Source organism: Ovis aries, chromosome 5 (genome assembly GCF_016772045.2).
Source record: "Ovis aries strain OAR_USU_Benz2616 breed Rambouillet chromosome 5, ARS-UI_Ramb_v3.0, whole genome shotgun sequence".
In the NCBI taxonomy this organism is placed as follows: Eukaryota; Metazoa; Chordata; class Mammalia; order Artiodactyla; family Bovidae; genus Ovis; species Ovis aries.
This window is the reverse complement of record NC_056058.1, coordinates 104,703,674-104,720,888: the sequence shown is the minus strand read 5'-3', so window position 1 is coordinate 104,720,888 and position 17,215 is coordinate 104,703,674. Positions and strand designations below refer to the sequence as shown.

The window sequence follows — 17,215 nt, the reverse complement described above, 5'->3', positions numbered from 1 at the left end:
AAATTATTTCCTCTACTTTTTTCTAATTAGAGATTTTTCATAATAAAAAGTTAAAAATAATTTCTGGTGGTTCAACATGATGCCATCTTCAGATGAAATGTTTCTTGCTAAAGAAAACCTAGAAATTAAAGATATCTTAAAAAAACTTTACAAGGACTTATAATATATAAACAGTACTCTGATATGTAAATAATTTTTCCTTTAGTGATTTCATTTAGATTACTAGTGGTGGAGATATGGATATAAAAATCATGCTATGAATAGTGTTACCTAAAATGCTTGCATCCTTGAGATAATTAAGATTGTCAAATTAGTCTCTAATATAGATTATCCATAGATGAACAGTATTCTAAAACGTTAGTATATTGCAGTGCAAGGAGTAAAGCCATACCCGGTGTAACTTACTCTCTGTAAGGTAACTGAGAAAGTGGTTGCATTTTTGTGGTATAACTTACCATACCGTTGTAGGCATGGGAAAATTTTAGATTACAGAATATCAGTTAAGAGAATGAGAGATGTTCTGTGTACCAAAATTAATTGATAAGTGAACAACAGACTGGTTCCAAATAGGAAAAGGAGTACGTCAAGGCTGCATATTGTCACCCTGCTTATTTAACTTATATGCAGAGTACATCATGAGAAACGCTGGGCTGGAAGAAGCACAAGCTGGAATCAAGATTGCTGGGAGAAATATCAATAACCTCATATGCAGATGACACCACCCTTATGGCAGAAAGTGAAGAGGAACTCAAAAGCCTCTTGATGAAAGTGAAAGAGGAGAGTAAAAAAGTTGGCTTAAAGCTCAACATTCAGAAAACTAAGGTCATGGCATGTGGTCCCATCACTTCATGGCAAATAGATGGGGAAACAGTGTCTAGGCCCGATATTGCTGCTTGAACCCCCACCCCCAACTAAGGGAGGCCTGTTTCATTGTCTGTTTGTTCGATGCCAAACTCACTCTCCCAAGAGCTTGCTCCCGGTCATGTGATTTCCGGCTCTGGGCCAGTGTGTGGGCTCTCCTCTGCTTCTCTGCCTCCTGCTCCGCTCTCCCTGCCCCTCTGCTCTCTATCACACTTTCTCCCTCCAGAGCAATGCAAGCAGTTTCTGGTGGTGTTTGGGGACAAACGTTTCCCTATAAACTTGGTGTTAATTTTGAGCTACCACCAAAGACATTCTGGAGGATATCCTATGTGAGTAACTGTCTGAATTAAAAAGCTGTTTCTGCTCATGTCTGAAAAACACCATATTTTCCATTTGCACAGGAGCTGTGTTATTGATAGTGAATAATGGTTTCTTACTGAGCTGAAAAATCATTTTGGTAGTTCTTCCTATGTAGGCTGTCAATGCCTAAATAAATTGTGGCACATATGCAAAGGATAACTAACATTTATAAACAAAATCATAGGATATTTTGTGTTGGAGTAATCGATCATATTTTCTGGAGTCTTTACGAACTTGCTAACAAGCATAACCATTCTAAGACACCTTGAGTGTATATCTAGGAAGATAACTAGATTGATATGGTAATCATACTGTTTAAACAGACCCAGAGTATATTCAGCTGTTAAGAATTTTAAACTTTTAGACAACAATTTTATCTTTATTTTTAAAAGTCATATTTTGGCAGAGACAGCGTGTCCATGTTCAGCATTGATTTTACCTGACTGGGAAATTGATTTATCAGTTTTTCTTATTTCTAAGAAGACAGTTCTCTTCATAAAATTCCTAGTTCTTTTCAAATAATTGAATTTGTGTCATTGTGTTCTGGCATCTGACTTAAAGGTGAAAACTCTATGAATGATGCCGTTTATCATTACATCAGCTCTTATTGTGAATGAAATGTAACTACATTTATAATTTATTACCTCTGGCCTAATATTAACAATGATAAATTGTACATAAAGGTTCCTAACACAACAAATACTAAGATTTGTTGGAGAGAAAATGACCTCAGTTGTCAGGAAATTATCAAATCAGTTCGATGTTAGATTTCATTTCATTAATTTGAATAGCTACCGAGTTGATTTATTCTCTGTACTATGTAGGGGGAAAGCTGGAGGAGACTTCTGTTCTCCAGTTTCTTTGTTAATAGCTTACCAAAATAATTTATTTAAATTTTATGTAGCTTGAGTTTTCCCAGTTAATGGGTATAAAGATCATCCTTTCTCCTTCTTCATAACAGTATGGTAAAGGTTAAATAAATACCACATATTAAGTGAGAAAGCGTCTGAGGTTCCCACTGATTTCTGTTCCCAGTTCTTGCTTCATTTTCATATTATAGGTAAACAACTTTGCCATCTGATGGTATTTATAGAAGTTGCTTAGAGATCTTCAAAAGCAGGATTATGAGCACATGTGAAATACTTAATAGGGAAGAAAAATGCGTGTCTTCCTGCCCCTGTGAATGTAAGCATGTGACATGTTAATATTTTTAAATGAGTGTATAAATGATACATTTTCTTTCTAAGAGGGACTCCTTATATGTAAAATAGAAAAACTTAATGTTTCACTGGCCATATTTGCCTAGAGAAGCAAGTTTTTTCCTTTGGAGTGATGGTTGGTAGTATTGGTTCCCTGCCAATTTTGAAATGTTCTGATAAAATGCATAATAAATAGGCCTGCCCAGACAAATATTAAGTTGACTTCTCATAGGAGGTCACTCACTGGTTTATTTTTTGTACCCTGGTTTCTATCAGTTTTGATATGAGCCTTTTAAAATTTAGGCTTTTATAATAATTTTTTTTTGTTTCACCTTCCATAAGGTTTCTAATCAGAGTGAATCATGTAATAATTAGTCCTGAGAAATGCTTTAGACACTAACGTTTTTAGAACAAAATTTGAGAGCCCTTACAGATTTTCAAAGTAATATATTTTCAATTACAAAAAGACCTTTCTCCCATAAAACAGTAGGAGCACATTGGCAGCTTTTGTTTTTTGTTGTTTAATCACAGACACGTTTTTATGCATGAATGAGAAATTTCTAAATGTTCATTGTCCATGTGAATGGACAATATGGAATTTAGAAATAGTTTTGATGTTCTTTAAAGATACAGGAGAGAAATAGGATGAGTAAGTAGGGAGAGGTTTCCTGGATTTTTTTCTCCAAACAGCATATACTGTTACACTTGTCCTACTGGCATTTGTGATACAGAAACTTGATCATATAAAGTGAAATTGCCAAGTTTACCAGGGTTTGGACAAGTTTCTGGATATAAGATACACAGAGATACTTAATTAATTTTATCTGTTTTATTAGAAAGATGACTTTGTAACTTGTTTGTGCAGAAGAGCTTTCCTCTCGTGTTTTGCCCTTGCTTCTTGATTAACTAGCTAACTGGTCGCAGGGAGCATAATTTGCACGAAATAATGACTGAAGTAGCACGTGCTGCTCAGTGCCACAGATTGTGTTTTATATCTGAGCTCTAGTAATCATTTTAAGAGCCCAAGGCTCTTTGCAAGCTTCAGGGAGCATACTATGTGCAAGTACAAATTTTGGTGTTTAAACCGTAGGCTGTATGCTGCTGTTTTGGAGCATTGAATGCATGAGGAATTACAGAGGAGGAGAATATGGGCATCTAACATGAAAGATTAGAGTACACGCAGATGTGTTCTTCTCCAGCATCCTGAAGTCATGGCTTTCTAAGAGCATTAATGGCTTTGATTTTTAAAAATCATGCTCTGTTTCTTTCCAGTTGTACATTTACTTACATCTTGAAGTAAACTTAGGTATTAGAATAAAACATAAACACCCTACTGAGTTAAAAATTTTGAATCTCATTCTATTGTCATTTCCCTTAGACACAGCTACTCAGCACTCACTCAGGTCTGCGTATAATCTTTGCAAATATAAATGCAGTGGAATTACTGAATCAAAAGCTGTTAAAAACTGTCAGCGCAGGATTGTGCACCTTCACTCCCTATTCAGGGTGGTAAAGGAGATTCTTCTGAGACACCCAGATGCTAAACACTGCATGCTTTAATATTTTTTCATTAGTGACCCTTAGGGAATATCTAGCAGTATATAAATTACCTTTTTAGCTTTTGGATACTTTTCAAGATGGAGTTTCTTATTAAAAATTCACAGGAAATCTTCTTTGGTAATCATTTTCATGCTTCACATCAGTGGATTCACCTTTGCTTTCTTACAAAATTTTGCTCTTAGTAAATTACTGACAAGATAGGGGGAGAGGAGATGTTGCAAGACTGAATTTTCTTATAAAACTCAGGGGTGCTCTAGTTCCAGTGGGAGATAATTGTCTGCCCTAAGCTACAGCATTTTACTTTTTTAAAGTAGATTAAGATTTTTAGTGGGACTATTATTATAAGAATGTATTATAAAATATAGAAAAGGTGTTTTTTTTTCAATAGGGAAATATTTACCAATTTTAATAAGTCATAAAATGTGGCATGTAAAATACAGAAAAGGTGATATTTTTTGATAGGGAAATATTTGTCAATTTTAATAAATCATAAAAATTGCATTTTAATTGACTCTCCATAGAAGCATACCTGGAAATATGTATGATGCTTGGGATTTGGGGATAGGGACAGGGAGAGGGGAGTGAAGGGGTGTGAAGAAGTCTATGTATGTGTAAGGTTAAAATTTTAATTGAATATTTTAGTATTTATCTACAGTAAATGGTTTAGAAATGTTTTATTCTTGTCTCCTTTGCTGATTCTCTGGATAATTATTTCGCAGATTAATAATATATTTAATTTGGAGACTGAAGAGAGCATACTATAATTAGCCCTTCAATTCATTGTCCTTTATTCCTTCAAAACAGAAATAGCTAAATTCTCTAAAATATATAATACATCTTAACAGTGTGCACAAATCCAGTACTTACTGATTATTTTACTTCTCTTCCCTTTGGGAAACATTCATCCCTCTGGTATTTAATCGAAATCCCTCTGGTATTTAATTTATTTGTGTACTCATTTCAGGAAAGTCTTTAATGAGACCTATAGACAGTTTCTTTGTAAGTTTTCTTATTTGTGTAAATATAGACCCACCTCACTCTGGTTTCTCCAGGCTGAGTCTTGGTGTCATTCGGCTATTGTCATTGTGTTCACCTATTTTTCTCAGCCTAGCAGATGCCAAGGCTAAAACCAGGATATAAACAGAAGAGGGATACTGTGTTTTCTGGACAGAAGAGTTAGACACATAGATTAGCAAAAGAAGCAGGAACTCATGGCACAACAGTAGCGCTTCTGACTCCAGATTAACAAAAAAAATGATTATTTTTTACTACTACTAAAGCTAAATGTTTTATTTTGCTACCAGAGACTATTCAAATCTGCAATGTAGTATACGGATTAGAGTTTATTAAATATTTACAGGAACAATTACATGCACCTCAATTTAATTGAAATGCATTTTAAGCAAATGGAGATGTATGGAGCTCACAGATTAAGTTAAAAATTCACTTTTATAAGTAGCAGTCCACTTCTTGGAAGGGTCCTTTGGCCTGAGCCCTGTTTTAGGAGAGTGTATAGGATATTTATTTCATATTTACGGAGTAGGAGAAATGGCATAAGGTGTGATGCCTGACCTCAAGGAGCATACTTAACAGCCTGCCTATAGAAGAAAGTTTCACTGAAAATGGACAGTAGAGTAGCAGCCAGTAAGACTATGCAATAAAATGCCCGAGTGGGTGGTGTATTAAAGGAGAAATAAAAATGGATCTCCTTTTCCAAATGAAATTGTATACAAATTCCAGGCTAGAAAACAGAGAAATGTGATTTTTAAAAACTATAATTTTGTCATATAAGCTCAAATGTATGCAATATTTACTCAAGAAATAATTCAAAATGCAAAGGGGCTGGTCTATAGTAAGCAATCAGTAAATGTTCCTTACTTTTGTTATTATTACTATTAGTTTTAAATTATGTGTTTTGTATAGGAGTTGCAAAACAACATTAGCCTTAGCTTTCAATCCATTTCTATATTTTGTTTCGGTTGTACATTTCAGAGAATTCTGAATTCATACAGATAAGTAGTTGAATGTGGAAGGTTTTGTTTGGTTTAGTAGTTTGCTTTGTCTCACTGTGATAGTCTTCATTTTAATCAAGATGGCAAGAGAAGTGATTCTTTTAAGCAGAGCCACTCTCCCCAGAGGCGGGGGGTGGGGGGGGGGGGACTCAAAACTCGGTGGCGCAAGTTAATTTGCTGGTTATTTTAATGTACACCACCCTCCCCCCCACAATGGTGAGTGTGTGTATATGTGTTGTGTTAATGTATAACAATCCACAAAGTAAAATAGGACCAGACGTCAGAGAACCCCTTAAAATATCTTGAAGTGATGCAAGCGTAGAAAGGTATGTAGTTTGTTTCTTATAAGACCTGGGTCATTCCACCACAGCATGGAGTTCCGCTCTGATGCACCACCTGTGTCTGTGTGGCCCATGAGCTAAAACTGGCTTTTACATTTCAGTAGCTGAAAAAATAAATAAAAAGAAGAGTTTATCTTGACACACAAGTTTGGAGGCAGAACTAACAGGACTTGATGATGGATTTGAATTTGAGGCAGAAGGGGTGAGATGTCACTGAGACTTCTCAGTTGGTTTTTAGTCCAGGATGAAGAGCAAAGCCGTCCTCTGAGACAGGCCGTCTGGGAGAAGGGCTGTCAAGAGTTCTGCCGTTGGCATGTGGAATTGGAGTTGCCTTTGAGGCTTTCCTCTCAAGTGTTCTGAGTGATCTGTGTGTGAGTGGGTTGTATGTGTCTGTGTGTTAGTAATCTGTAGAGAGGTGCTGCTTCAGAACCATAGATATGGTTGTAAAACCTAGAGACTGCTTATAGACTAACAAGGGGAGGGGGGGCCCCTGGACCAGGTGTTAAGGGATGTCTTTCAATGACCAGGTGGGAGAGCATGAGCCGGAAAGTACAAAAACATGAGAGTAAAAAGAGGAAAAGAGTGTTGTGTGTTAGGAGTCAAAGGAAGAAGAGTGTCGGGGAATGGTAGAGTTTTAGAGAAGTCAGCAAAACGGGATGGATGAATGTCCATGAATTTGGGGATATGAACATCTCTCAAGGTTAGAAAGCAAGAAATGTGATGAGGAAACAAGAATAGAATCCCTAAATTATTGTTTTATCAAAGTTATTTATACTTTTAACAAGATTAGTTTTAAAGAAAATCTGCATTCCCAGGTGTGATCTTTTTATTGTTCAATTGATCTCCAACTTTATGATGGCAGTTAATTAAAAAGTAGGATTCGTGTAAGTTTGCTTCACAGCATATTTTGATAGAAAACATATTTTCCCTATCACCTATACTTAAAATCTTACTTAGATTATACAGCAAATCCCCTTAAATAAAAAGGTGCAGTAATGAGAAAAAGTTGTTGCAGCATTCAAACTGACTTTGAAAAAAAAGCAAAATTGGTGACTCTTGGGAAATATCACTTTGCTCACAGGCCTTGTCAATTTTCAGTAGGTTCTCAGCCAACTTAATTGTATTACTCTGATTTGTTAAATAATTCCTTCCTCCTCTACCAAGATTTCTATATGTGGTGGATGGAAACTATTATCAAAGAAAGGTTAGAAAAGCAGAGTGCTGGGTGGAGTAGAAGAAAATCTGCTGTGCCTTTGGTTTATAGGAATTCAGGTGAGGATTTCCCACATGTGGTTTCATATATATATATTGCTTCTGTTTTCTTATTTTATTATGGTGTGTTTTAATGTGAAAGGCGATACTGTTGGGTTCTTTGGCAGCAGACACTGAGAGGGAGGTTGGTTGGGGTCTAAGATGTTTGTGAGGGATCAACTGCTGTGAAAGCAAGTGAGAAGGGGGTATTGGGCACAGGGGAAATTCAGACCGTGATGCGGGTGCTGCCAAGCCCTCCACGCAGCCTGGGGAGCTGGACTGCTGTCCGGGGTCCTGCTCAGGGCTGAAGTGGAGAAGGGTCTTTCTGTCCCTGCGGACGGCTGCTGCTTGGGTGAGCCAGCTCCCTGTAGCCAAGGCTGACCCAAAAGCCCAGGTCCACAGCAGAGCAGGTGCTGACCCCACCCCATATTTGGCAGCAAGACCTTGCTTGGACGGGGATCCGAGTGGCATACCTCATCTCTAACATGCTGTCTTATAATTTTCCATGTGATTGAGTTGTATACCCTCTATACGTTTATATTGGTTTGGCTGCTTTGCATTACAGGGAGGAACAGCCACTCACACTCATTCAGTCAGGAACATTCTGGCCCGTGGAAACAGAGCCCCAGAGGAGGGGTGGGCTTCCGAGCGTCCTTCATCCCACAGCCCCCGCTGCCTTCCCCGGGATTCTCCTGACTTTCTCATCTTCAGCGTCTCACAGGCCTTCCCCCCGCAGCTGACCTCTGCACCCACGTGGGCCAGAGCTGGAAAGGGCATCCGGGGAGGCTGCACAGAGCCTGCACACTCCTGAGCCGACCCCTGCACTGGGGAGCTGCGTGCGGGCAGACGTGGAGAACGTGCTGACCCAGGAGTTGAGGATCTGGGGCTGGGTCCGCGAGCCCCGGATGGAGTCTATTTCTAGAACCCGTGGATTCCCAGGAGAAGTCGAGGGCTATTGAAAAAGGAGGGCAAGCCACCAAGTGATGACACGTGGGGTTTTGATGAATGTGGTGTATGTTGCCTGATAGCAGTAATCGGTTTTCCTAACCTCGGTGTGCTTAACTGCAGACCAAGTTATATACCAGAAACTTCGTTCCTGAAAACCCAGTTTCCCTTGTTCTTTGAGCTATTACCTGGGAGATAAATTAAACTTGTAAACAGTAAAACTGCGCTAGAGTCGGAACATCCAGTGCAGGGAAGGAAGAAGCAGGGACTGTGCAGATACGGTAATCAGCGTTCGGAATGGATATGTTGAGTTTGTCCTGTCTTTTTTGCTCTGGTTCATCTCTGGGTGGAGATGATACTGGGAGATTTGGGGGTGAAAGAATCAAAGACTTAGAAAATTAAAAAATGTAAACCCAGTTAAATCACTGAATGCTGACTTGTGGGTCAAGCTGAAACTCCAAAGAGAAAGAAAAATGAATAAAACTGGCATATAGGAATTGTCAGTGTTAAAATATTTATCCATTTAACAATTGCCTAGTCCCATCTGGGACACCTATTGTATAGATAGGAAATAGAGGCTATAAAAATTTCATTTTCTTGGAGATTTTGTTGGAGTTTCTATAGAACATCAGCATTTGACTTCTCTGCCTTTACTAAGTGGTTGAGATTGCAGACTGACACTTATTAATTATACCAGATTTCTAGTTTTAATTAGAGAATCTCTTCTGAGACTAAACCTTTTTACCATTAGACTGTTTGAAACCTATGAGATAAAAAGGGAGAGTTCTTTCAGAAAATTATTTACATGATTTTAATTAATGATTATAATCTCCATGGTCATTTTTGCAAAAGAGCATTTAATCCCTTAACCAGTTTTCATGATTTGCATTTTGCAAAAACATGTCAGCCCTGCAGGCTTATTATCTCAGAGTTGTGTTTTTTTCCAGATGAAACTTATTTGGGGGTGAGTTTTAGTGAGCTACTGCTCTGAGCCCCGTTTCATACCATAACACCTGTTTCTCATGCAGAGCAAACCGATTGGTAGAAAAGTAAAGTTGGCTTCTTTTTGCCAAGACATAGCCCTTGGCAAGGTTACCTTTGAAACCAGTTTTTCATGCAGAGACGGTATACAAGCGGCATCACTGTTGCCAAGATTCTCTGACTAATGAAGGGTCGGGGAGATGGTGTATTCTTTTCATTGCTCGCGGCACGTATATGTAGCATTTCTTCTGAGAAAAGGCACTCTAGCGTTTCAAACAGAAGTTAGAAGTTTAACCTTCCAGGAGGAAGGTCAGTGTTTTTATTGATAACACAGAAGAAAGCCACTTTATAAGAATATGAAAGATAAATTCTTTGCTAAGTAGAAACGATTAAACAGTGAGTTTCCCACCTTTCTTATGAAAATCAGCCTGAAACTCTTTTCCATTTTCAAAGTTGCTTTTTTTCTTTTTCCTAGCTGAGGTGTGGAACAGATCTTTCATACCGATAATGCTCAGAGCTGCTGTCCAAACCCAGATGCCTGTATAGGACTGCCTGGTCTGTTTTGGTACAATTCTGCCATATATATTTTTGGTCCTGATTAATTATATTTAATGAGAACATTTACATTTCCCATATACTTTAAGCTACCTGTAGGTGAATGGTTTCATCAACTCTGAAACTGATGTTTTGCTTCACAAGTGGGAAAATCCTAGAAAGCAATGTTTTGCAAGTATACACAGAGCTAGGGAAGGAATGCAAAATGGATATGCCTGTATGTATGATGAAAATAGTTGCTATCTTAACTCTGTGTGCCTGGGTGTGAAGCCTTAGAGAGAGGGGGTCTAGTGTTTATTTTCCTCCTCCAAAAAGAGTCATTAGGTGCATGTTTGCTCCCATTTAATGAGTTTTCATATTTTATAGCTTCTTAAATACTGATTATTTGTGGGTTATATTTTTCAAAAATTGTTTTTCCTTTAAGTCACGGGCAAGGAAAAATAAGGCATTAATTCCATAAAATTTCTGCCATATTGATACATAATATTGCCTTCCTGAACAAGTGCAGGTAGCTGATTGACAACATTTCTTTAAATAACAAATTTTGTTACAGAGATACTGCCAAAAGGCTTTGCTTACCCCCTCAGTATTGCAAGAATTCAACTTTTTTCACTTTAGTTTTATAATCTTTTATTATTAATTTTGGTCAAAGACAGCTGGACACAGCATTATTCAGTTGTTCATCAAAAATTGGGAAATAAAGTCTATAAAAGGGACTGAAGACAAAACACTAATACTCATTACAGTTCTCGTTTTCGTTGCTATTGTTAGTTGATGTTTTACAAAAAGGAACTCATGGATCACTCGGGGCTATCACTGTAGCTCATGTTCTAGCACACTGCAGATTATAAAGGAATATTGCCAGGAAGTGAGAAAACTTGAAATCAGCAGAAAAGTTTGCTACTGTGTGAAATTTTATCTATTCTGAACAGAGGCAGTGTGTCTGGTGGCTTCATACACCTGTCTGTAGTTGGAATGTTTTAGAATGACCACGAGAGCAGCTAACATTTGATACGTGCCGAGGGTTCTCCTAGGTATATTGATAGTATTGACTACTTCAGTTTTCATAGCAATGCTATGAGGTGTATCACCATTTTAAACATAAGAAACCAGGCGTTTATGGCTAGGAAATGACCCAGCTGAGGTTTGAACCAGGCAGTCTGAGCCCATAGTCCCTGCTTGACCCACTTCTGCGTCACAGTTGTAGTGCTTTAGTGCTTTGATTTCCCAAAGCAACTTTGAGAGATCTCCTGCAGCCCTTCTTATTTTCCATGTGTCCGTGAGTGTAAGGATGCACCTGGCCGAGAGACACTCAGCAGCTTTCCCAAGGTCAGAGAGCAGAGGCCCAGGCAGAGTTACCACTGTGCCTCCTGCTTCCAGCTGTCTTGCCTCTGGGGCCCTGTGCTGGTAACTCGGAGATCTGGTCCACCAGGAAGCCACTTGGCCTCAAGTTGTATGTAGAATTGAGAGTTGGGCATACGCTTTTTCCTCCTAGTGAACTTGCAGCCCAGAGGGCGCTAGAGCATGGTGAAGTAGGCAGAGTGGAGAGTCACTGGAGAAGAGAGAGAAAAGGAAAGGAAGCTGGATGGGTTCAGACTGCGTGGGGCCAGGGGAAGCAACTTGGACCTCACTTGCCAGACTCGAATACTGTCTGAGCCTGAGATTATACGGTGACCTTACATGTGACTGTCCCATGCCCTTTGTCACAGAGGAGATAGGGCCCTGATTTCTCAGAATGCACGGGCCTTTTGTATGTGACTCAGCTGATTGTAGATTTGGCCTCTAATACCTAAGTGGGTGATTTCTCCTTAAAAGAATGGGAAATGCAAATCCTTGTGAAAACTTAAGGATGGTTTCCCCTGCCAATGGAGAAACAATGGTTGGAAACATCTCATTGAAGAGAATTCTTTCATTACATACCAGAATAATCCATAAGCCAGATCATTATCCTTTGTATTTCTATGAGAAAATAAAGTTTTAGCTTTTGTTAGGTTTTGTGGTAAAGAGTACCTCTTAATAAGTTAAATTTGTCTGGTTTTAATTCTCCTCTAAGATATTTACTTGAAAGCCGGCTCAGTTCCATCCCCCATGCCCCCAGTGTCACAGGGATGCTCTGAATAAATCAAGAGCCTGCAGACAGTAGGTGGTGGTGTTCAGTCCCGGTCGAAAGTGCTCTGTGTCATAGAAATAGTCTGCCTCCCTGCCTTGCTTCTTAATTGGATCTGTGCTCTAGGGGGCATTAGGTTGAAGTGAACAACAGTGTAGAAACAACCTTGCATTCCTGAAGCCAAGTCAATTAATCACACAATGCATTTCAGAGGAGTTGCTTCTAAGTAATTGTTGTGTAAATGAGGCCCATTGCAATCGCGGGGTAGTAAACATGAGACCAGCCTGCTTTACCTGACCAGAAATGCAAGGTGAGTTGGCTGCTTCTAAATTCCCTGGGAGGTGATCCCCAGACCTCACTGCTTGCACCCACGTGGTAACCATACCGATGTTTATAACCGCTTTGGTTATGTTTTCCCCAGTGAGTCTATAATTACACATTGAACTTTTCCAATCAGGTTAATAATGATGGAAGTTTTGAATTTGAGGGCATTGTGTATTTTTCAAATGAATTTCTCTGGTCCTTGTATATCGTTGAGGATTAAGACACAGGTAAGGAATGTCTTGTCTTTAAAAGCATTGGAACTTTGCCCTGTGGCTTCTAGAACATGAGATACCAAATGCATTATTTATATTTTTAATCGGGAGTCAACGATTATATATTGAGACTTACTATATCAGGAGTATGTGCAAAATTCTGAAAAGGCGCTTGTGGAGAGAGTTTCAGGATCACTTTGCCCCCTCATTACACATATTATTTTTTAGCAATATAATTAAGGTGGTCAGTAAAGTTTCCCTCTGGCCTCACTAGGAGGCACCCGGTATTCTAGTAAAGCATGCCCAGGAAGTGCAGTTCCTGCTGAAATAGGACTGGTGGTTTAGTTGCTAAGTTGTGTCCAACTCTTGCAACCCCATAGACTCTAGCCCACCAGGCTCCTCTGTCCATGGGATTCTGCAGGCAGGAATATTGGAGTGGGGTGCCATTTCCTGAGCCGTCATCTTCTCAGACATCAGAAGGGTTTGACTTCAGACCTCTGAGGTGGTGTTCCTGAGAGGGCCTGTTCAGTGATTGTTCTGAATCAACTGTAAACACAGTTCACAGTTGCCAGTGACACCTGGGAAGGTGTCAACCCTGGAGCTTCCTCAGCTGCGGTTCTGAGTTTTGCAGAAAATTATTCTGAAAGGATGAAGCCCATGTGTAGAGAGAAGTGGAAAGAAACACAAAGAAAGGAGGACTTCATTGGCCCTGCTTCCAGTTATTCCTGAATGCAGTTTCCTCTTCTGTGGAACTCAGTCGATGGGCATTTTATCCAAACCTAATCCTAATTGTGTTAGAATTCTAATTTCAGTCTTTCACATTAAACAAAAGAGCCTGCTGGGTTAGGTATATCTCCCCAGGCTTCCAGAGCACCCCACAAACCTCTGTGATCACACTCATCAGGCTTCTGGGTTTTTGTCTGTTTCTGTAAAGAGAGGACTGTCCTTGTTACTACTTAGTACAGAGTCTGGCAGTCAGTGGGCGATAGGTAAATGTTGGGTGAAGAGTGAATGAGCCTCTACATAGCTTTCTGTCCTCCTCCTTTTCTGGCAAGAAAAGGTTTTAATCTTGGCTTTGCGTGATCTAGTCGCACAGCGTCTTATTATAAGACAGGCATAGAAGCTGTAAGTGTCATTCCTCCAGCCCCCTGGGTTTTTTCCCTTCTTCCCTAGGTAAAAGCTCCTGGAGCCTGATTTCATTAGGATTGAACTAATCCTTGATAAGAATTTGTATCTATGTTATTCCATATTTCATTATAGAAAACACTTTGTAAACATAGTACTGAATGCTTTCCATAATAAGGCCTTAACATGTTGCATTGTAGGAAAACTAGCTTATGCTCTAAAATCTTGCTATATTGTTTCCTCATCTTGCTCTGCTGAGTCTTCCACATAGAACACGTTAATTACTTCATTTTTACGTTTAGGTGGTTCTTCATTTTCTCTTGTGTACTGTTTTTCATGGTAGGTTTTGTCTTCAGTTTAGATCCCTGTAGATAATATCTTATCGTTGAAAGTAGTTAAAGTCATGAGTAACATTTTCTTTTCTATAACTTATATCTCACGTCTTCATAGATGCTTCAGGGCGTAGGCAAGGTGGTCACCGATGTTTAAAATACTCTTCTCTTCCCACCTTTACCCACTTTAGCTCTGAAATTTCAAAACCAATGCCGTTCAGTCTTTATCCATTAAGCATGATTTCTCCCTAGGTTTTGTGTTCCAAATGTAGTGATACAGACACAAAATTTTCCATTTTTTATTTTGTCCTCTTTACTCTGCCATTTAACCAGCTATTGCTATGAAATTGCATTAAAATATAGCCTTACTGGTATTTCTAGCTTTAATAACTTGACTTAGGGCTTAATGTGTTCTTCCTGAACTAAAAATATCTGTAAATGAAAAAAGGGCTATCATTAAAGAAGCACATGTTTTTCAGTAATTTTTACTGTGATTTTACCTTTTTGAAAAGTCTTTTTCACTTCAGGTATGGTCCTTTTTTGTTTAGCTCTATAATATTTTTCTGCTGAAAGCAACATATTTCATGTCGAGAAGGTTGAGTGCCCCTTAGTTTGCCTCTAAGACATATTAAGTGTTTCTAACGCAAAGGAGTTAATGGGAAATGACTTGGCGGTTAAGATTAAGATATGGCTGAAGACTCTCTGTCGTCCTCTCTAGGAATGTTTCTGCAGATCATGACATTGTAACTGTTCTTGACTTGCTTTTGCTCCTGCTTGGATTTGCAGTAACGTCTCTCTCATTTATATCACATTTTGGGAGGGCTTAGGGGGTGTCAGTAAGAATTCTTTTACCGCTCTTACTTTTTATGTTTTGTCACGTGAGCTCTCTTAAACTTTAGTTTGGTAAAATAAGGTATGAGGGAATATAGATGATGACTATTTTTAGACATGTTAGATCTCAGTTGAAGTTTATTTAGAGAAGCGTCACAGGCATAAAGATTATGGATAAAGATCAGGGCCAAGGAGGCATTTGGGAGTCACTCAGGAAGAACGACACACACATCACTTGCATAAACGAGGTTACCCCATTCGAGGGCGCTGACGGAGTTCCTCTAACACATGTTGGGAGACTAAGAAACAGTCAGAAAGACAGGGGAGCCAATCTGATGCTGCCAGAGAGAAGACGGCTTCACGAACGGGGCGTTTCAGAAAACTAGATGTTGCACAAGCTGTTTGGGATTGATCCTGAGATAGACTCAGGAGATTGTACGACTTAGGTAGCTCTGCTGGAGTATACTCTAATATGTGAAGGATGGAAACTAGACTATGATGTACCAATGAGTAAGTGAAAGATGAGACCGAAAGGACAGCAAGTTTAAATGCTTTGGCCTGTATTCAAGAAGGTGAAAGGAGAAGGTGACAATGACTTTGGGGTAAAATAGAATAAGGGAGGTTCCTTTTAGAATTTGAGAATCTTGAGCATGGAGAAACACAGAGAGAGAGGCCAACTGAAACTGGAAGACGGGAGTAAGAAGGAAACAATGGACAAGTTTGGTAAGGATTCTGATCACTGGTTCCAACATGCGCAGTTACTTTCCCATGCCAAAAACAAGCTCTGACACCTGTAGCTGGGCATCCTGCAGTTCAACTCAATTCTGACACTGTTTGCCCAGAGTAGCATCAGATTCCAAAGTGAAGGATTTGGTCCTAGAAGAGCACCCTTTCTTTAGATGCCAGTTGCAGCCCAGGCTGTTACCCGTGCTTCTGAGTGACTTGGCCACATACTGGAGGTTCTAATGTCCCCCCTCAGTGGGTTCAATTAACTTGCTAGATCGGCTCACAGAGCTCAGAGAAACATTTTACCTACCAGATTACTGGTTTATTATAAAAGAATGGAACTCACAAACAGCCAAATGGAAGAGACGCACAGGGCAGGGGATGGGGAGAGGCCAAGGCGCTCCCGTCCATACCATCTGGCCACTTTCCCCAGACCTCCACATGCTCACCACCCATAGGTTCTACTGACACCATCCTTTCAGATTTTATGGGGCTTCATTACTTTGGTACCACTGACTAAGTCATGAGTTAGACCTTCGGCCCCCCCAACCCCCCATTCCGGAGCTGGTAGGGGAAAGAGTTTGGGACAGAACATTCCAGTAATCTAATGACAGGGTTGGTTCTCCTGGCCATCAGCCCTTTCCTTAAATGGGATCCAAAAGTCACTTTCCTAACATAACAGAAGACAAAATTGTATCTCTCAGTGCTTTGGGAATTCTAAGGATTTTAGGAGCTCTGTGCCAGAATGAGGGAAGAGTCTTTTCCAATGAGTCAACTCTTTGCATGAGGTGGCCAAAGTACTGGAGTTTCAGCTTTAGCATCATTTTTTCCAAAGAACACCCAGGACTGATCTGCTTTGGAATGGACTGGTCGGATCTGCTTGTAGTCTAAGGGACTCTCAAGAGTCTTCTCCAACACCACAGTTCAAAAAACATCAATTCTTTGGCACTCAGCTTTCTTGACAGTCCAACTCTTACATCCATACGTGACCACTGGAAAAACCATAGCCTTGACTAGATGGACCTTTGTTGGCAAAGTAATATCTCTGCTTTTGAATATGCTATCTAGGTTGGTCATAACTTCCAATTTCACGGCTGCAGTCACCATCTGCAGTGATTTTGGAGCCCAAAAAAATAAAGTCTGACACTGTTTCCACTGTTTCCCCATCCATTTCCCATGAAGTGATGGGACCAGATGCCATGATCTTCATTTTCTGAATGTTGAGCTTTAAGCCAACTTTTTCACTCTCCACTTTCACTTTCATCAAGAGGCTTTTTAGTTCCTCTTCATTTTCTGCCATAAGGGTGGTGTCATCTGCATATCTGAGGTTATTGATATTTCTCCAGGCAATCTTGATTCCAGCTTGTGCTTCCTCCAGCCCAGTGTTTCTCATGATGTACTCTGCATCTAAGTTAAATAAGCAGGGTGACAATATGCAGCCTTGACAAACTCCTTTTCCTATTTGGAACCAGTTTGTTGTTCCATGTCTGGTT

At 39.6% G+C, this 17,215-nt stretch overlaps 1 protein-coding gene across 6 annotated transcripts in view; it reads left to right on the top strand.

Annotated features, from left to right (window-relative positions):
- Positions 1-17,215, top strand: part of FBXL17 (F-box and leucine rich repeat protein 17) — a 513,866-nt gene that overhangs the window by 270,293 nt on the left and 226,358 nt on the right. The gene's annotated exons all lie outside the window — the stretch shown is intronic.